Source organism: Argopecten irradians, chromosome 2 (genome assembly GCF_041381155.1).
Source record: "Argopecten irradians isolate NY chromosome 2, Ai_NY, whole genome shotgun sequence".
NCBI lineage: Eukaryota > Metazoa > Mollusca > Bivalvia > Pectinida > Pectinidae > Argopecten > Argopecten irradians.
In genome coordinates, this window is record NC_091135.1 from 48195257 (window position 1) to 48218216 (window position 22960).

At 36.1% G+C, this 22960-nt stretch overlaps 1 long non-coding RNA gene across 1 annotated transcript in view; it reads left to right on the forward strand.

The window, feature by feature from the left end:
- Positions 1-3039: 3039 nt before the first annotated feature.
- The window catches only part of LOC138315757 (uncharacterized), an 89443-nt gene continuing 69522 nt past the window's right edge, over positions 3040-22960 (forward strand). The window contains exons 1-2 of the long non-coding RNA XR_011207521.1: positions 3040-3239; positions 3381-3413. This is a non-coding gene — a long non-coding RNA (uncharacterized lncRNA). The remainder of the gene's footprint in view (positions 3240-3380; positions 3414-22960) is intronic.

A 22960-nucleotide genomic window follows, 5' to 3' on the forward strand; every position in this document is an offset into this window, starting at 1 on the left:
CCAACCTCAGGATGATCTCAATTCTAAGGAGGTATACATGTATAAGTGGTCACAGGCGATCGATTCAGCCCTGCTACACTAGTCTAGACGGAACTTAGGAAGTACGGTGGCTGGGCATCGTACGGTGGTACATTAACATATGTACAATTATTATCTCGAGTGCTAAAAAAATAAGTCGAATGCTCGAAATGTTCGAGCGTTCGAGATAATAAGGTCTCGAGCGCTCGAGATAATAAGCCGAACGGTCAAAATATTCGAGCGCTCCGAGAATCTGGGTAGAAAAAAAATAAAATTATTCCCCGCAATTTTCACGTGTCCTTCCCAGCCACCGCATCAGAGCAAGTTAAAAACATGTACTCCTGTTGACACTTGTTGATTTATTGAAAAATTTAAAAGTTTTTACAGATAACAACTTAACATTTTCTTAGTGCCAATCGAGACTTCTTTATACAGACACACTATCAAGGACAAGTATTAGTTTGTTATAGATTATTTGTTCACCGGCGTCTACAGAGAAACTGGTCAACTCTATCATCATAAATATCGCCCCGTGCGCCCGTACCTGTAAAGAATCGTTATATAAAATCTAAGGACAAACCACTTGTTATCAGACGAGGTTGTTGAACTTTATTGCGGGATACACAAATAGCATGATGTGTATTTGTAAGATTAACTTTGGGATACTTTTTTTTTGTCCTCAAGTGTAACATTTTATAAATATAAGTTATCGAACGGTTAATATTCCAAGTACATACCAACGCATTTTGGTATTTATTTCGTCCTAAGATAACCCCATTAGGTAAACATAAGCAAGCCGATTGACAATAAATTTAGCAATAAATTTCACAGGCAATTTACAAAATATTCGACATTTTCCGGATATCGAATCGAATAGGTACACGCAACCTATATAGATGTTTACTTGATTTAGAAATCAGACCCTTTATTTTTTCCAATGGAAATAAACACTAAGAAATAGATATTTCACGCGTAATATGGAGACTTAAAAATAATGCTATAACACACTACATTTACTGTAGGGGAAGTAACTTCCAAGCTGTCAATTTATTTTATTAAAGTTATATGTGCCGTAATTGTCATACTCACGAATCAAGAAGATGCTGTACATCACCAGAAGTGACCAACATTATGAGAAGTATCACTAACATTGCAGCGGGTTTAACTTTACCAAGCCAAATAAAAGAAAAAATCATTTTACGTATAAAGCGTATTGAAATGAGTACATATGGTTAGACCATGACTCTAAGTTGTGGTCTACAATTTCATTGCACGTTTTTAATGTTATTAATAATTTTAATCTAAACATACATAAAGGATAAAACAAGAACTTTAGCAGTGAAAAATCTGTGTTGACTTGTAACTAATGTTCATAAGGCATCAAACATGTTCATATTTGCCCTTGAATGATTTTCACTGCCAAATTTATCAAATCTTATGAATTTATAGATATTTGAAGATATAGATGTTAACGGCGTTATAGATAGTCATTTTACTTAATGTCCGGTGATAATTTTTTCCTTTTTTTTCTGGTCATGATTTATATCTTGATTATCTTTTTTGTTTTGTTTTTACACAGTAACACACATTACATTATCTACTATGTAATATATTTGTATAATTATTTGAAATCAAGGATAGTAAAATTCTTTTTGTGATCCCTGTGCGTTGTGAACAGGGAAATTTGGATTTTAAAGACAGTCGCGGATTAACATAATCCGTGCGAATCGTGATGATACCTGCATTTTTAATTATAAACATGCTTTATAATATTCTATTGGCGGAAACACGATCAGGTCACTTCTATTGGTCATATGATCTTTATGTATACGAATTATGGCGAACGGACGGTATCGTAGTCCTGTGATCATGTCATCTATTTTTTTCGCGATTTCTTTAAAAACAATTACAGACAGTCGAAGTTTTGTGGAAAACCTAACCACTTCTATTACGTGCTCTTGCCTTCGACACCATGGACCGCGCCAAACGTCTCTTTCATTTCATCCATCTATTTTGAAAACGAATAATCGATATACAAATTTTATTCTTAAATCTTAACACCACGAATGTGAACATTTGTCCATTAGAAAGTTATGAAAAACGGACATAGTGTTAACTTCTGTAGTCTTTTTCAAAGGGCTTGATTAATATTCAACAATGTTTATAAAACACCCACTCACTCTAATGCTAATATATATAATACATGTTATCGTAATAATTGTATGTATTATTTCTTTGGAACGAGCTTCATATGATTAATAAGTTGTTATAAATTCTTGCTTGTGTCTAATCCCTTTGCTCCCAATATCAATAAAATATTTTTAAATAAAAAGTGTGCTATTTTCTAATAACTTATACGTGATACGGAGTGACCACAACGTTACATCTCAGAACTGTGAGTGTGTGTTTTTTTCATCAGTTTGTAAACTCGTTAAATATAGGAGTCATCCCCCCCTTTTTTTTAATATTGCTAGAGAAAATTTAGATGTAGATAATTAATTATCGTTCGTATTATTGTCAATACAAAGTTGTTTGATTTTTATATATTATGCTCCCGACATGCCGACAATTTCTCAGAAATCGTCCATATAGGTAAGTTGTAAATGCCAGATACATACTAGTATGTCTCTGGTTTTAGATGATCTACAAAATTAAAAAAAGCTATATCATATTAAATCACCAATTTGATACAGAACTGCCTTACTAGGTGTTATTTAAGCAGCACGAATATGTAGTACTATGAATATATAAAGGTGTATAATGAGTGAGTAGTTTGTGGTAATTGCCAATTAATTTTTGCAGGTGCTCGTTTACACGTATGTGCTTCCCCATGTCAGTAGCCAAAATTCATTCACATAGTGGCTGCCTGTTCGTATTTATAATAACACAGAAGTTATTTTGTACATGATACAAATGAAAACGACGGAGAAAGACAAAACAAAGCAGCAGTTTCTCAGATATCGCATAGTGCGCTTGGGCACGCAACAGACAAGTTTTTTTGACACACAGCCGGGGAATATTGTGTGCAGCTGCGCAGACGGTTTACTGCGCAATTGGCCACAAAATGATGGCGGGTGCGGGATGCCCGTGTCTGGTCCACCGCGGTACCCCCAAAACGGATTTATGATCACCAAAAGAAGATCGGAAGCTCCATGCATTATCTCTGGGGTGAAGGAGCACCTCAGAATCCCTCGCAATGCTGTTTTGTTTTGGACTTTTTGGTAAGACACTAATTTTGTGCTCGACATGGAGATTTTTATTGGTTATATTTTGCAAACTTCCGGTCTAGGTTGTGTACTTCCTGTAAACGGTAAATGTGGTATCTTGGTTAATAAACTCGTAATATTCTTATTGTTTTGTAGCTCTACTGTTATATAACACAGTCGTGGCAAATGGTAAGTACAACGCTTTTGTTTATTTCATCACCGCCTACTTCATATCTGTTGTGTGTGTGTGTGTCGTCGGTGTGTGTAAAAACATCGTCTGCTTCTACAAGAGGTCAAACTAGTAGGGCCGACTTCCACAGTACACAGCCGTCTCGCCAGCCTGCCGATAATGTACTCATCCGACGGTTTACGTAATATAGTGGAAGGACAGGTTCATTTCTTGGCACCCATTCTGTTGTCGGCCAAGACGAAATTGTCTGCACTGAAATAGTAAAATTTGTAAACGCAATATACTGTAGGTTACTTATGTTTGCTCTGCTGATTGAAGTTTTGGTGCAGACGACTAGAGCGTAGACCCGCATGTTACAGGACTAATGTGTGTGCTCATATAATTTGCTAATTTTTCCACCAAGCTAAAACAAAGATCATATGTAAAGTATACCAGAAATTTAGACGGTTTTGTAGATTTAGAAAGCATGTATGCAAAGTGTCAATTATGCAAATGCACAAAATGAGACAGACAGCCAGCAACCTGTTGTGTATTGTGACTGGAGACAGTATTGAATAGATATGTCTGGGTAAACATTGAAGTAACAAATAGACTTTAAATGTAGAGCAAGGTCAGGGTAAAGGTGGATGTACTCGACTTGAACAATTATGACCAGGCCACTCATCTGAAAACTAATTTGTGAAAAGCGTGTAGTCTTTCATGCATAAACAGTGTATGTGGCATATGATAATGCCCTGGCCAGCTGTCTGGTGGTCAGACACTTTCATAGCCAGTCTAGCCTACTTGTATACATTTACTTGATAAACAAGCAGACTTTAGAGTTTTGTTTTATGAAGCCAAACCATGTCAAGTTTTGACAGGTTAAAATGAAATTGTGTAGTTTTTAATATCTGCATGTATATATATTGTGGTCTTATTTAATTTCTATGTAACATGAGAGGAGAAAATGTAGCAGCCAGAGTACGGCTCGAATCGGTGACCTCCGAACACTAGTCAGATGCTCTAACTGATCGCTGATATTTGACCTATTCCAGTCCTGCTACGTATATTTATATAAATTTTTATACCACTTGATATTTTTTGTATATTTTGATTTTTTTTTTGTGTGTTAAATCCATAAATGCAATCCAAAAATTTCAAAATTATTTTTCTGTGTTATTTACTGTTTCTTTATATAACTAAGATATTGCTTTGAGAATTAGTCATGAATAGAAGCAACAGCTATTGCATATTTTTGCTTATCAATGCCATGAGCTTATTGTTCAAGCTAATATTTAATGCAGAGAATTCCATCTATTCACACAATTGTTATTTGAATCATTAACGTACCGTATTCGACCCAATAAGCACCCATGTCCCTATAAGCGCCCCTCTCGCTTTTGAGGCTTCATTTCAATTGTCCGGGCATAGGACCAAAACTACATGTATATAAGTTGGCACTTATTTCGTCTTGTTAAACGATTTTTCATCTTTTTGAAAGCTAATTGGGTCAAATTGTTAAGTTCATTAAATCATATTGTCCTGATTTTTCCATTTTTATCTTCATATTTTGCCCTATATGCATCAATTTTGATATAACCCTGCTTATTTGAATACATGTATATATAAAATGTGGAGTAATTGAAAAAAAAGGTTTTGAAAGATGTGTCTGACTTAAATCCCCTATCTATGTTTGGAACTATAAATGTATTTTGCATTCAATTTAATAAGCTTGGTCAACATGATATAATGCTAGTCTCGCTGGTTATTTTTTTGCATGAATCCCCAAAGATATTTGACATTTATGCAGTTCAAATCTGCAGTAGCAGAGATTCTTATTCTAGCAACATCATTGACTCAAACAGCTACAAAATGCATTAAATCTTTAAAAAGAGTTGATTTATAAATGTGATATACTGTATTTTCCTAATGAGGGCGCTGGACGCGGGTAAATGGCTTAAGGGGGCGCCGTTATTTGAGACCATTTTAAGATTTTTTTTCTGAAACAGACTATAGTCATCTTGCTTTTAGTTTCGTATTTTTCTGAAACATACAATAACCAACTTACGTTTTGAAGTCAAGTAAGTAGTGAAATTACATAATTATGAAGAAATGTATGCACCAGAAGTATTAAACATTGGTTAGTCTGTTTCAAGGAATTTTGGCATTTCATGCTAGCCTGTTTGTTTACCATTCGTACACAAAATGGCGGACGGTGCTTTCGATCGCTACTTTCGTTTTGTGGCAGATAGGAAATACCGAAAAGAGCACACAATAAAATGCTTAGAAATGATAACATTCTTGTTATTTAGGAACCTTTATCATAGATACACAGTAAGTATTCATAAAACCTGTATAGACAATGCTAAAATGTTGTTGCCAGTTAGTCTTCATCCATACACGTGTGTGGGGCATTCAAGTGACACATTTTGTTTTGAACATGGCGTTCTCGCTATTTCTATGTGTAAACACTTGGCAAAGATGTCCCAAGTTGCCCAATGCAATAAATTTATAGCTGATCGAATATCTGTTAAGCATCAGATTGATGTGAAACAGTATTTTATCAGCGTCTGCAAAGACAAATCGTCACAATCTGGCACAAAAATTGTATGAAGTTAGTTGATTTTTTTCAACAAAAAACGTGGGGGCGCCGTTATTAGAGGAGGCGCTCTTAATAGGGAATATACGGTACTTACATGTAGTTCACGATTTAGTGAAACCATGCTTTACTATAACTATTTTGTTTATAAACTCAATACATCGCATCATTGGGGCATATATATATGTGTAATGAACGACAACTCTCACAATGTACTAGATGGGAGTCAGTGTGTGCAATGATTAGCTGCAATTTTGTATGCAAAATTGTTGCCAAAAACACTTCAACTACGTTTCAAGTGTACATTTGCATTAATAACTGAATTCGATAGAGATAATGTTGTTGTATCAAAAGAATAACAAAAGAATTTCCGAAACACATTTAGACCTATCGAATGTATGGATGACTTTGTCACCTAGCTAACACCATTTTCCAACACATTGTCCTAAAACTGGACGTGTTGAAAAGCTTGCAACACGCTGTTCAACAATTTCACAATTTACTTCTGATTGGCTTCATGTTATTTTGTCAGTACTGGTCTAATCGCCATCTGGATACTTGGAAATTGAATGAATAAATAACATTTAGCCAACCATCATCAGGTGGTGGGCTATTAAAATCGCTTTTCATCCGTGGTCGGTAGTCCGTCCTTCCGTCAGCCCTTCCGTCCGTCCTTCCGTCTGTCCTTCAGTCTGTTAACAATTCTTGAGACCGCTATTTCTCAGAAAGAACTGAAGAGATCTTTCTCAAATTTCATATGTAGGTTCCCCTAGGGCCCTAGTTGTGCATATTGCATTTAGGGACCAATCAGTCAACAAAATGGCTGCCAAGCAGCCATCGTGGGTTTGATAGTGAAAGTTTGTTACCGCTATTTCTCAGAAAGTACAGAAGGGATATCTCTCAGATTTCACATGTAGGTTCCCCTATAGGTCTACAGTGGACCCTCGATAATCCGGACACCTTGGTTCCCAGCCTAAACCGTCCGGATTACGAGTTTTCCGGACTGACGAATTCCGTGTTCTTAGTCAATTAAATTGTTACGTACGAGTTACTCCCCTTGACCTTGTAATCGATGATAGGCTTTTATGTAACATACATGTATTATAATTAATACTTCGTTTGTTATGTTTTATAGGTATTCTTATATCATTATGTTAAGAATATTAAATAAACGTATTTCTTTACGAAACATAAGGCCGTGACGTTGTTAATTGTGCACTATGTATGCATATAGCTACATATCCCACTCTTGATCTGTCGTACGGCAAATTGCCTAACCAAGGATCAATATTATCTACGTTCTTGGCATAAAAAAACTATGATAACAAATAGTTGTGAACATTTTATGAACTTATATAATTGTTATTTTGTATAATGTGTGTTTTTAATCACCATTTCCACAAGTCTTTGCTTTCTGACTTACAGACGTGTGTAACAACCACGCGCCCATTCACGTCTAACTTCGTGCACAATATCACACACGTGTAAATGGCATATGCCGTAGCCTTTATATCTTATACCACAGACGATGAATTCGAATAGATTCACATACATTTAAAATTATTATTAATTTTGTGAGTATTATCTCACTTTATTGTATCCGATACTCATAGCGATATATTCTGCATGCGAAACAAGTAAGGTATCTACAACATACGTACCCGTACCCAAACTCAAACATGTTTAAAAGCGTGTTGCTAAAAATATATTGCGTATCTCAATTACAACACTGAAGTTTGATCCCCTATAGAAAACTAATGAACCGTACATGAGTGCATGTACTGGTGTGTACCACAGGGACTTGTAACGTAGGTTGTGAGAAAGTCTGTTGTGTTTACATGTGTACTAGGCCTATATACTATATAAAAGGACAAGGGAACCAACGGTTCGCTTGGAAGATGTACACCTGCCTCTACAAAAGTCGCCCGTATTCCGTCAAACATGGATAAATATGTACATATATAATACCAATACATTCTTAAATAAATTTTCGACATGGAAAACACAACTTCAATCACGATATAATACAAGTTACAAGTCCCTGTGGTGTGTACAGTCAGTGACAAGTGATAGTGTGTATTGTACACATGATTGTAGCTGGCCTTGGATTTTCTCGGCACATCGCGACAACAAATTGTCCGGATTATTGCGGGAATTTATTAACGAAAATTACATTCCGTTCCCAAAATGGAGTTCCGGATTCGGAATACGAATTTCCGGACTAGTGAGTATAAATACCGTTACGGAAATCCGTTCCCTGACATTTCCGTCCGGATTGTGAGTTTTCCGGACTATCGGCATCAGGATTATTGCGGGTCCACTGTAGTTGTGCATATTGCATTTTTGGACCAATCGGTCAACAAGATGGCAGTCAGGCCGCCATCTTGGGTTTTGATAGTTTAAATTTGTTACTGCTATTTCTCAGAAAGTGCTGAAGGGATCTTTCTCAAATTTTATATGTAGGTTCCCTTAGGACCCTAGTTGTGCATATTTTATTTTGGGACCGATCAGTCAACAAGGTGGCTGACCTGCGGCCATCTTGGATTTTGATAGCAAAAGTTTGTTACTGCTCTTTCTCAGAAAGTACTGAAGGGATCTTTCTCAAACGTCATATGTAGGTTCTTCTACGACCCTTGTTGTGCATAATTCAAGTAAGGATTTTTGATAGTAAAAGTTTGTTACTGCTCTTTCCCAGAAAGTACTGAAGGGATCTTTCTCAAAATTCATATGTAGGTTCCTCTAGGACCCTTGTTGTGCATAATTCATTTTGGGACCCATCAGTGGCAGCCATCTTGGATTTCGATAGTTAAAGTTTGTTACGTTGTTTCTCAAAAAGTACTGAGGGCATCTTTCTCAAATTTCATATGTAGGTTTCCTTAGGACTCTAGTTGTGCATATTTTATTTTGGGACTAATCGGTGGACAAAATTGCAGCCAGGCAGCCATCTTAGATTTTAATAGTTAAGAGTTTGTTACTGCTATTTCTTAGAAAGTACTGAAGGGATCTGTCTCAAATTTCATATATAGGTTCTCCTATGGCCCTAGTTTTGCATATTGCATTTGGTAACAGATCGGTCAACAAGATGGCCGACTGGCCGCCATCTTGGATTTTGATAGTTATCGCTATTTGTCAGAAATTACGAAAGGGATATCTCTCAAATTCCATGTGTAGATTTCCCTTGGGCCCTAGTTGTGAATAGATCCCTCTGTCCATTGTCAGACATAGATCATTCTTTGGTGGGCGCCAAGATTTCTCTGGGATCTCTTGTTTTCAGGTATCATTAAACCAGCGATAGGTTTGTAATAGGAATAGGGCATAAAAACAAAAGTAGATTTAATAAATTTGGATGCATAGATAAAAAAATCTCTTACCTAGTATTCTTAAAAGGCCTTTCCATATACAGGTCCTTTTTTTAATGTTTCATCGACTAATGTTAATTATAAGACTCACTAATAATAGAGATTCATTAATATAATAATAAAGACTAACAGTTAAAAAATTATCAGTAACCAGAGGAATGTGATTGGAAAAGTTTAGTTCAGTTTTCATGAATCCAAATTTGATTTGATTTAATGTAGTTTGGCCATGGTAAGGACGCTCTTTGTTATTAGGATGTCAAACAATATTAATTACCTACAAATCAAAGGAAGCAGTTATATCATGTCCCTTGAGGCAAATGTGCTGAATCGACCAAACAATTTTTGCGAAATATATATATTTCCAGCATTCAAATGTCCTTGAAACTAATAAGTTAGGCTGTACTGTTCTTGACGGACATTGATGTGCGTGATTGCACCACTGATGGAATGTTACAAGTGTTCATTGAAAACCTCAAGAGTTAAACATTTCTTTTCAACAATACATTAGGGGTATGATTTTATAGATACAGTACTTGCATTCCTTTTTTGAAAAGTTTGTTGCTTAAAGACCCATTTTAACGGTAGGCATGGATCATTTTTATAGTTTTTCTGTTGCCTACTAAAAGCAGGTGAGGGATACCTATCACCCTGTCGGTGGTGTTGTCAACCTCTGTTCAGGTAGTCCGTACTCAAACTAAAATTTGATACATATTTTCTTACCTTAAAATACATGCTTGCTTCAGATTGCTATTCAGGTCTAATTAAGGTGAAAGGTCAAGGTCACTTAAGATAGAAAGTTTTATATCCTATGCAAAAATTAAAATTCCTTTAGCTGATAAAATTTAAGTTTCAAATTATCTTTCCTCACAGGTCTAAATATGCTTTTCCTAGACTGTTGGTTGCTTGATTGAGTCTTTTAGTTTGAAAGGTCAAAGGCCATGGTGACTTGCTGAGAATAGAACCTAGCTTTCTTTAGAAAAATGTCTGTGTTGGAATGCTATTTACATGCTGTTTTTAAGGTCAAAGGTCAAGGTCACTGAAATTTTGTTTCATTGCGATCTTTTAAATACCAAGTTATAGGGGACGCATGCATCCTCTTTTAATGAAGTCTTTAAGAGAATTATTTATCAGTTAACGCCTTTAAACATAGCTTAAATGCTAAATGTTCTGCTTTATGTATAGAAAATGTTTTATAAGAGGTAAGCTATTTATCACGGTAATTATTTATTGCCATGACTTCAGCAGCTAGACACTGTTTATTTCTTATATTTGTAGAAGTATTTGTTTCTCTGATAGACAATGCTTTATCAATCATTAGTTAGTTCTGCAGCAGTCTGTATAGTTCCAAGAAACATATATAAATCCATCGGAGTCATTGTTTTAGACCTAAAGGCAGAATCAGCATCAGTTGTGTCTAGCAGTTTTGTCTGTAATTTTCAGACAGTGTATATCTAGTGTGAGAGCATGCAAAGACACAAACCAAGCTTTTACCTGCTATATCACATATAATGAAATATTGATTTGTTTGTTGAAAATTAAACAAAGAAAAAATAACTGCAAGAATTGAAGCATTTATATTAGATGTGATGACTTGTGTTTGATGAAGAATATTTCTGAATGGTAGAGGAAAGATGATGAAGTATTGATTTGACCTTTGTGACCAACTATATAAACACAGCTGAATTTATTGTTAATCAATATGCAATGTCTGGAGTCTCTGTGTCTATTTTTAGAATCTTATTTAACTAAGTGCAGCGCTGCCTCTCATTGGTAGAAATTGTTTGGTAAACCATTTCAAATTTACATATGAACCCTTATATGTTACTTCTTGTTTTGCCATATGTTAATAGATTAAGATTGAATTCTTGTTAAAGCCAGTTCATACAAGAACAGCCTTGTCTACTGATGGTTTAATATGCTGCCAACCATCTGAAGTGTTTTTTTATTAACAACGTAGGATTCAGTGATAACAACCAACATATATATTACTTTGTGCATTTATATGCATAGTTCATATATTATTGATATTCACCTATTGGACATAATCATCACATTGATTTTGAATTATCTTTGATAGCTTCACGACATTGAATACATAATATATGGTGTTTTTCACAGTGTCCTTGTAGTGTTGATTAAATGATGTATTTTCTGATAATTTTGTAACCATATTGTATACTGTATTTTCGACTGAGCTGGCTTCTTGACCTTGTTTAATTGGCCTTAGTGTTTTGTCTAGTGAGATATTGTATACTGTACTTTCAATTGACCTCTTGACCTTGTTTAAACAGCCTTAGTGTTTTGTGTAGTGACCTTATAATGACCTGTGCTACATATTTTGCATTGTACGACCTTGTGATCTTTATCTAATGCTGTATATGATGTCTGATAATTTATTGATGACCTCCCGTACATGATTATACGGTTTTTTGTCTACCAACCTCAGGATCTTTATTAAGGTGGGTTGCATACTGTGTACTGTCTACTGACCAGATTACCTTAATTATTGGGAGTTTTGCTTACCAACCTCAGGATCTTTAATAAAGTATATATAGCCTCTTGACCTACTCAGTGCTCCAGTTAAAATGCTACATAGGTAAAATACCCATTGAAAACCTGTCAATAACCCCTTTAAATTGTATGAATGTGTACAAATTATCCGTACAATACTTGTTATTACTCAACCTAATTAGTGTGAGTGTTTATATCCAGAAATTAAATAAGAAGAAATTTAGTAAAACCAGGTTAATTCCAGTTAGTTTTAAGAATGAACATAATCTGTGCGGTCTATTCAAATAGATATTTGCACAGTTGCTAACTTATCATTGATTGCTTTACAATATACCCACAAAACTTTTTAACGAAATATCTTGGTTAAGTTTTGGGTTCACACAGAAGCCTAAGATGTACCCCTCTCTTTCAAAAGTACGAGTATAAATAACCATACCTCAAAAAATTATCTGGAGCACTGCCTTCTGACCCATAAAGTGTGTTTCTTTGTGACCTACTGACCTATAAAGTATGTTTTCCTGTGACCTACTGACTCATTAAATATGTTCTCATGTGACTAGTTGACCCAAAATGTTTGTTATCTCATGACCTACTGACCCATTAAGTATGTTTTCTTGTGACCTACTGACCCATTAAGTATGTTACCTCATGACCTACTGACCCATTAAGTATGTTACCTCATGACCTACTGACCCATAAGTATGTTTTCTTGTGACCTACTGACCCATTAAGTATGTTACCTTATGACCTACTGACCCATTAAGTATGTTACCCATGACCTACTGCCCCATTAAGTATGTTACCTCATGACCTACTGACCCATTAAGTATGTTACCTCATGACCTACTGACCCAGTAAGGATGTTACCTCATGACCTACTGACCCATTAAGTATGTTGCCAAGTGACCTTTTTTGTCTACTGATCCCCTCCCTGTGATTACAGTTTTACCATATGACAATTATGTAGAGTTTTGTCTACCAACCTTGAGATCTTGATCAAAATATTTTGTCTAGTGACCTAGTGACTCAAATGATTGTCTACTCACTTGTCTACAGACTAAGGATCATTATCAGTGTTTTATCACAGTGTATTTTCTAGTGCTCTTATAAGCCTTTTATAGTGGCCACTATTATATGCCATATTATCTGTGATAACCACATTGTCTAGTGACCATGTGACTTTTATCACATTATAATTTTTTTAGTATTCATTTTCATCTGGCTTTGAAAAGAACATGTTGATTGTACATTACTGTCTGATATATTATCTTGTTATTGAACATATCTTGATTATATACTCAAGTGGATTTTTAGGTCATCTGACCCGAAGGGTCAGGATGACCTATAGTCATCATGTTTCGTCCGTCGTCGTCCGCCGTCCGCCGTCCGCCGTGCGCCGTGCGCCGTGCGCCGTCCGCCGTGCGTTAACTTTTCACATTTTGAACTTCTTCTCAAGTTCTACCAGTGGGATTTGGCTGAAACTTGCATGAAATGTTCCTGACACGGTCCCGACAAAGTGTTGTTATTTTTCGGGTCGATCCGAAATCCAAGATGGCCGCCACAGCCGCCATCTTGAAAACACATTTTGAACTTCTTCTCAAGTTCTACCAGTGGGATTTGGCTGAAACTTGCATGAAATGATCCTGACACGGTCCCGGCAAAGTGTTGTTATTTTTCGGGTCAATCCGAAATCCAACATGGCCGCCACAGCCGCCATCTTGAAAACACATTTTGAACTTCTTCTCAAGTTCTACCAGTGGGATTTGGCTGAAACTTGCATGAAATGATCCTGACATGGTCCCGACAAAGTGTTGTTATTTTTCGGGTCGATCCGAAATCCAAGATGGCCGCCACAGCCGCCATCTTGAAAACACATTTTGAACTTCTTCTCAAGTTCTACCAGTGGGATTTGGCTGAAACTTGCATGAAATGATCCTGACATGGTCCCGACAAAGTGTTGTTATTTTACGGGTCGATCCGAAATCCAAGATGGCCGCCACAGTCGCCATCTTGAAAACACATTTTGAACTTCTTCTCAAGTTCTACCAGTGGGATTTGGCTTAAACTTGCATGAAATGATCCTGACACGGTTCCGACAAAGTGTTGTTATTTTTTGGGTCGTTCTGAAATCCAAGATGGCCGCCACAGCCGCTATCTTGAAAACACATTTTGAACTTCTTCTCAAGTTCTACCGGTGGGATTTGGCTGAAACTTGCATGAAATGATCCTGACACGGTCCCAACAAAGTGTTGTTATTTTTCGGGTCAATCCGAAATCCAAGATGGCCGCCAGAGCCGTCATCTTGAAAACACATTTTGAACTTCTTCTCAAGTTCTACCAGTGGGATTTGGCTGAAACTTGCATGAAATGATCCTGACACGGTCCCGACAAAGTGTTGTTATTTTTCGGGTCGATCTGAATCCAAATCCAACATGGCCGCCACACCGCCATCTTGAAAACACATTTTGAACTTCTTCTCAAGTTCTACCAGTGGGATTTGGCTGAAACTTGCATGAAATGATCCTGACACGGTCCCGACAAAGTGTTGTTATTTTTCGGGTTGATCCGAAATCCAAGATGGCCGCCACAGCCGCCATCTTGAAAACACATTTTGAACTTCTTCTCAAGTTCTACCTTTGGGATTTGGCTGAAACTTGCATGAAATGATCCTGACATGGTCCTGACAAAGTGTTGTTATTTTTCGGGTCAATCCGAAATCCAAGATGGCCGCCACAGCCGCCATCTTGAAAACACATTTTGAACTTCTTCTCAAGTTCTACCTTTGGGATTTGGCTGAAACTTGCATGAAATGATCCTGACACGGTCCCGACAAAGTGTTGTTATTTTTCGGGTCGATCTGAAATCCAAGATGGCCGCCACAGCCGCCATCTTGAAAACACATTTTGAACTTCTTCTCAAGTTCTACCAGTGGGATTTGGCTGAAACTTGCATGAAATGATCCTAACATGGTCCCGACAAAGTGTTGTTATTTTTCGGGTCGATCTGAAATCCAAGATGGCGGCCACAGCCACCATCTTGAAAACACATTTTGAACTTCTTCTCAAGTTCTACCGGTGCGATTTGACTGAAACTTGCATGAAATGATCCTGACATGGTCCCGACAAAGTGTTGGTATTTTGCGGGTCGATCCGAAATCCAAGATGGCCGCCACAGCCGCCATCTTGAAAACACATTTTGAACTTCTTCTCAAGTTCTACCGGTGGGATTTGGCTGAAACTTGCATGAAATGATCCTGACATGGTCCCGACAAAGTGTTGTTATTTTTCGGGTCAATCCGAAATCCAAGATGGCCGCCACAGCCGCCATCTTGAAAACACATTTTGAACTTCTTCTCAAGTTCTACCTTTGGGATTTGGCTGAAACTTGCATGAAATTATCCTGACACGGTCCCGAAAAAGTGTTGTTATTTTTCGGGTCGATCCTAAATCCAAGATGGCGGCCACAACCGTCATCTTGAAAACACATTTTGAACTTCTTCTCAAGTTCTACCGGTGGGATTTGGCTGAAACTTACATGAAATGATCCTGACATGGTCCCGACAAAGTATTGTTACATCTCTGGTTGATCCCAAATCGAAGATGACTACCATGACACTATAAGTAATTTCCTATACGTTAAGGCCCTTGGGCCTCTTGTTTGAAATAAAATTTGTTGTAAGAAATTGAAAATTATCCTGACATGATCCTGACAAAGTGACACTATATATATAATTAATTTTACTATTGTCAAGGTAGTCAGATGACCGTTAAGGCCCTTTGGGCCTCTTGTTTTTATGAGGGAACAAAAATATGTTTGTGTTAGCTTTTTGAAGTAAATACCTCTTAAGTCTTATGCCTACCCACCTCCTTTCTATCAAATAATTAATAAGGAAAATAGAGGGAATTCAGCACTACTAGTCATAAAGTTCTCAATTGATTTTAACCAAATTTAGTCAATGATATGTTCAGGGGGAAGGAGAAGAAATATTGTATAAATGGTGACTATATAGTATGACCCTTTTAGGGTATGAGGGATGGCACCCAAAAAAACTGAGGAAAGAATTTATATAAGCTTTGCTATTATTTGATCTTTTTGATTGCAACATCTTGTCAATAAAATTTGTTGAAATGAAAATAGAAAATAGTTCATTTAATTTACTGGCCTTGAATGAAGAGGACCTCAAATTAAGATTTGGTCTAGAATTATTTTACCTTCTTTAACCTGATAAATGGCATCCTTTTAAGAGAAAATATTGATAAAAGCAAATTCTTGGAAATTCTTATTCCCTTTGAAATGTAGATGTTGACATAATCATTGCAATATCAAGGCGAGTAATATCACTGCATGGGCCTCTTGTTCAAGGTCTGATTGAACAAAAGCTTAAAGTGTGAAAAGTAAAAATATAGGCTGTAAGTATTAGGATTAAAATGTCTTTCTGGCTGTTTTATCAAAGGATAAAGTTCACTATGACATCAATATTTGTTGTTGTGGTCCATGAAACAAACATCGATACCACACTGAACTTTATCCTTTGATAAAACCACCAGAAAGACACTTTAATCCTTAAATGGTGTGTTTTATGTTGACCCAGAAACCTTTCGCAGAAATCTGATGATGGCATTACACGCTGACGTTGGTCTGAAGTACAAAGTCAGGCATTGTACATATTTGAAATATATGAAATGTGCTTTTCCTCATTTAATTTGATAGAATGTGATTACGGATGTCTGAGAGATATGCACTTTTCATGGGAATTATGGAATTATTGATATTACAGAGCTTTGTTTGTTGGGACCGGGCCTGTCATTTCAGTGTCACGTTGAAACAAAGCAACATGTCCAGATCACTTGTGTCAGTACATGCATTTTAAAATGAATGCCATTTCCCTTTAGGTTATTAGGAGATATGACGTGGTGTCCTCTGTGAAAAAAGAAAAAAAATTGTGCTGAATGTGCATTGTGTATTGGAAGTTTTGATAAAATAAGATTACTTTGCATGAATTTGTTGAAAAGTTATGGTAAAAGAATTGATTCTTCAAGCTATCATATCATGAAATATGACCGTCTGTGCTGACATGTGGCATTTTCCTAGTTCAACAGTAACTTGAGGAGATGAAAATGTGCAATTTTTCTTGTTACACACATGCACATTTTGACACACCGCAGTTTTCTCTCTCCATGTCTGGCATTTGGAGTGATGGCATGACAACATGCAAGTTTTTATAATGCAGACATTTTGCTTTAGACATATTGAATATAGATATATATGTATTCTTCAAGTTACATAACATTTTTGGCTTCTTGTATTTCAACTACAGTATATTGCAGATTTGATGTATTTTGGTTTAGTCCCCCTAGAGAATTTGCATGTAAACCTAAAATTATGACAGAACGTATACATATGAACCAAATATAAAGTTATGTCATATATTATATTTCGTATTGAAAAAAGTGCTTTCATTAATTTCCATTCATATAGAATTTCCATTGTGATAAAGGAGAGACTGTGTACATATGCTGGTTATGTTTGTAAAGTTGTAACTGGTCTTGCATAATATACAGAGTTGTAGACCTTGGTTCATTTCACATTAAAGAAAAGGTTTGTGCTTGGTTTATCATTAATCGGTATTGGTTTAATTGCTAAGTTTGGTAACTATGGTAGTCAGGATGACAAAGATATAGTTCCGAATGTTGAACGTTGTAGCTGCAGTGTGATTTAAAATGTAACAATGACACCTTTTAAATATTTTTTAAATGTTTTTTTTTTTCAATTTGATCATATATCAATAATGTCCTTTTTGAAAAAAATTAAAGATAACCGAGACGGAAGCAGTGTATCATTGTCAGGGGAGTGATGCGGTCAGAAGTGGAACGAGCCACCATATTTGGTATTAAACCAAATAAAGACTAGTAGCCTATTTATGGTATGACCTTTAAACTACTGAATGTTTGTCATGGGTTTATCGGTCCAAGATCGTGATATTGATCCTAATTTCTTCAAAGTCATAACTTTCATTTTCTTGCATGGAGGATAGACAAGTGTTTGCATGTTATGTGTAGGCGTATTTTGAATGTGAAGAATTCAGATACCCTTAATTAGGTCATTATGCACTGTCCGTCGTCATGCGCCGTCCACCGTCCGCCGTCCGCCGTGTGTAAACTTTTCATCCAAACAACTTCTTCTCAATAACCGAAAGGCCCAGGGTACTGATATTTAGCCTGTAGCATGCTGGGGTGAAGGGCTACCAAGTTTGTTCAAATGAATGAACTTGACCTTCATTCAAGGTCACAGGGGTCAAAAGGCTAAAATCTTCAAAAGACTTCTTCTCAAGAACTAGAAGGCCCAGGGTACTGATATTGGGCCTGTAGAATGCTGGGATGAAGGGCTACCAAATTTATTCAAATGAATGACCTTGACCTTCATTCAAGGTCACAGGAGTCAAATAGGCTAAAATCCTTTAAACAACTTCTTATGTATAACTTAGAGGCCTAGAGACCTGATATTTGGCCCCTGACATGTTGGAATGATGGGCTATCAAGTTTGTTCAAATGAATGACCTTGATCTTTATTCAAGGTCACAGGGGTCAAAAGGCTAAAATATTTAAACGACTTCTTCTTAAGAACCAGAAGGCCCAGGGTACTTATATTGGGCCTGCAATATGCTGGGATGAAGGGCTACCAAATTTGTTCAATTGAATGACCTTGACCTTCATTTAAGGTTACAGGGGTCAAAAAGGCTAAAATCCTTTAAACAACTTCTTGTGAAAAACTAAGAGGCCTAGAGACCTGATATTAAGCCCCTGTCATGCTGGGATGAAGGGCTAACAAATTTGTTCAAATGAATGACCTTGATCTTTATTCAAGGTCAAAAAAAGCTAAAATCTTTAAACAACTTCTTCTCAAGGACCAGAAGGCCCAGGGTACTGGTATTAGGCATGTAGCACGCTGGGATAAAAGGCTACCAAGTCTGTTTAAATGAATGACCTTGACCTTCATTCAAGGTCAAAGGGGTCAAATAGGCTAAAATCTTTAAATGACTTCTATTTAAGAACGGAAAAGCTCAGGGTTCTCATATTACGCCTGCCACATGCTTGGATGAAGGGCTACCAAGTTTGTTCAAATGAATGACCTTGACCTTCATTCAAGGTCACAGGGCTCAAAAAGGCTCAAATCTTTAAACATCATCTTCTCAAGAATCTAAAGGTCTAGGATGCTCATATTGGGCCTGCAGCATGCTTTGATGAATGACTTCCAAGTTTGCTCTAATTTATGACCTTGACTGTCATTCAAGGTCACAGGGGTCAAATAGGTTAAAATCCTTAAACAACTTCTTGAGAATAACTAGGAGGCCTAGAGACCTTATATTGGGCCTGTGACGTGCGGGGATGAAGATAGAGCTACCAAGTTTGTTCAAATGAATGATCTTGACCTTCATCCAAGGTCACAGGGGTCAAATAGGCTAAAATCTTAAAATAACTTTTTGTGAATAATTAAGAGGCCTAGAGACCTGATATTGGCCCTGTGACATGCTAGGATGAAGGGCTACCATATTTGTTTTTAAAAGAAATGACCTTGATCTTCATTCAAGGTCACATGGGTCGAAATGGCTAAAATCTTTAAATGACTATGTTGTATTGTGCCAATAGTCAGATGACCGTTAAGGCCCATGGGCCTCTTGTTTTTTTTTTTTCTTTTGGAAACCTGTACGTGATCTGTTAACCTATTGTTCAATTAGAAGCTCCCAGAATGGTTCTCCAAACAGATGTTCTGTAGGTGAGAGGACCGACGTACCCACATACTGACGGAATATGGAAGTCCCCAAACGTTCCTGAGGAAAGCCCCCCCTATTGTAGCTCGACCAGTGTTCATAAGCCTACCATTACATTGCTTGAACACATATTCTATTTGGATGTCAAATACATAATTATTGGATCTAATAACAATTCTTTATTGTTATTTTAAAATCCGACAACTTATGACAAGGAAATTTTGTTTTCTTTTCGTTGTAAAATTTCCAACTGTCGACTGAGTGCTGATGAGCATAATAATTGTCTCGCAGTCTGTGCTGCCTAAGGATCAGTCTTGAGACCAATATAAGATCGCAAACCTATTTTAGTTTATAACAAATTCAAAGCAATTCTGTCATCTGTGAAGGTAAAATGAAAGTGTGAACTAGAAGTAGTCCGATCCTGCACTGGGTTTGCATTCATACATCATTACGGTTGGAATGAACTTTCAGAAGAAAGGAGACATTTTCTTTCTTTAATGCTTAGTAGATTTAATGTAATTAATTCTTTATTGATACAGTTATCACAAAATTTGTATCCCGTTGTTATAAGATACAGAGTAGTCTTTACGCGTAATTCTTGTGTAGTTCTCGTTCAGTCTCCATTTGTGCAAATTGCCATGAATAACATGTAAACTCGTGACTGCACAAATTGCAACTTTGGGCAACCAAACTGTTATTTGCTGTAGTTTGCTAAATCTCGGAACAGGTATATATGTAAATACTCAAAAATGGTCATTACGTGCATTATTGTTGTATGTAAAGTTCTTCTTTGTACATATAATATAGTTTTCTCCCCTTTTTTTGCATTTGATCTGAATAAGGAAAGGTTAATAATGTTTTGGTCAGGCTTTATCATCGTCAGATTAGAAATACTGCCAGTTCTTTATATCCTCATCAATTATTGCTGATGTGTCTGCCAGATTGAGATGCAATAGGGCTGCTGTGTTTGTGAAGGGCTCCCGTCAGAACCTTGTCTTTGTTGTTTCAGGGCAAACTGGTACACTTTCTCTTTCATTTCTGCAAAATATATATTACAAAACGTTAGATTTGCCCATCAGAGGACCACTTAAAACACAGAGCAGAAATTATGAAAAGCAAAGGGAATTAATTGATAACACATAAAGAAATGCTGTAAGGTACTGATGAAGCCCCTGTTCAATAATAGACTAGTGTACATTGAGAATGCTGGCACTATACAAAAACAAACAAAATGAAAAATACTGGTAAATAAAAGAATCATGCAAATAAATAAAGTGTGATGGTGTTTCATTCAATTAACAGCTTTTGATTTGTAATTCAAAAAGAAAAAAGAAAAATGTATATGAGAAGAATGCTTGTTGAAAGAAAATCTGCTTGAAAGGATGTTTTGATGAATCATTTATAAGTGTTATGGAACTTAAGATTTTCTGAAAAGAAAGTGGAGATGGAGTTTAAAAAATGTATCTTGATATTTTTAACATTATTAAATTAATGTGACCGTTTGAGAAAATGATGCCGTGGTGACTATTTGAGAGAATGATTCTATGGTGACCATTTCACAGAATGATGTTCCACACTGTTATGAATACACCAAGGTTCAATTGTTAGATGCAATTGTACTTTTTCATATTTTCCGACTTTTCAACTATAACCTTGATCTTTTCATAATGATGTTTTGACTTATGTGTATGCATGTTCAGTCTGGTGAATTTTAAAGTTCTTCCTGGAACAAAGCACTATCAGTTCTACAAGGTGATATTTAGTCTGAAGCATGCACGTTTTCTTAAATTAAATGTAAAAGTGTTATGTCTTATTGGACACAAGGTCACATAAACAACTTTGAAAGCTGCCTTTTCCTTAAACAAATATCAAAACGTATGTTTATTGCTTCTGATATGAAATTCAATGTAACTAAGTTACATTTCAAAGAAAGTATTCATCAATGATCTAGAGGTCTTTGCCTTCATTGTAAAGATTTATGGAAATCCTGTTAATGATGAATTACTAATGCATACTTATATGACCATTCAATAATGTTACAGGGTTTAGTGCCATTAAAGGGAAGTGGAGTTCCTGTAAAAAAAAAAAAAAAAAAGATGCAGTATGTAGGTACTGCTTGTCTTTATGTCCAGGTGAAAATCATAGTCTCTAATTCCAATTCTATTTAAATCCCAACATGGTATATCGGGAGCCTCGAGGGCCAGTACTGTACCTTTGGTTCTTGTAGTATTTTGTTTAATTGTTTGTCAATAAAAAGCAGTACAACTTGTGCAAGAATGAATGTTGGTGAACAATACTGTACTTTTAGCTCTTGTAGTATTTATTAATTTTTCTTGCAGAAGAAAACAATGTATGCATGAAGATCGGTGAATGATACTATAGAGTGGCGCCGTACATCATATCAATATCAAAACATTATGTTTGTGTTTGAATAACTGATGGACTTTCTTATCACGATATAACTGTATATATTACACATACCATATTCGACACAATAAGCACCCAGGGCATTTCAAAATTGAAAAAAAAATGAAAAGGTGCTTTACAAGACAATATTATCCCAAACTTATACAGTTTTGGTCTTTATTTATGCCCCGGCAATTGAAATTGAGGCCTAAAAAGCGAGAGGGGCGCTTATAGGGATATGGGTGCCTATTGGGTTGAATATGTACAGTATGTGAAAGCAGAATCATTAGAAAACAAAACTTTAATACAGGCTTCCAGGCAAAAAGAAATCCAGCCAAACTTGAGGTATACATGATTTAAACATCAACTTTGATTGGTCAAGATTTCAACTCAATTTCTGGCAGAACCAATCAAATGATCAATGAATTATTTATAATTCCAAAGGTAATGTAACTATGCTCCTTGGGTAAATCAGTAATATCACTACTTCAGTCTGGAACTGATCATGGTGATGTATACTGTTTTGAAAAGCACAAATAGATAAAAAATAAAGTTGAAATCTATACAAAGGTAACAATTGCATCCTTATTACAATCGGGTGAGAAGTCCAATGACAAAATCATGCAAAAAATATTTTTGGATTTACATTATTCCATGCTGTGTGAGTGGTGTATGTTTTCGTAAAGCATTAGAAAATTCAAAATTTGAAATTTGAGTACCATTTTTAAATGATTGAGCTTAGCAATCATTCATTGCATTTATCACATGATATTTATGGAATGAAACGGGCCTGGAAACTTTTTCTTTTATTCATCAAAAATGATTTTTTTGGGGTATGTGTCTATAAATGGACCATGTGTACATTGCAAAATAAATGGATAAATGCATAAATGTCCATATATTAAGTGCTTCAGTGCTGCATGC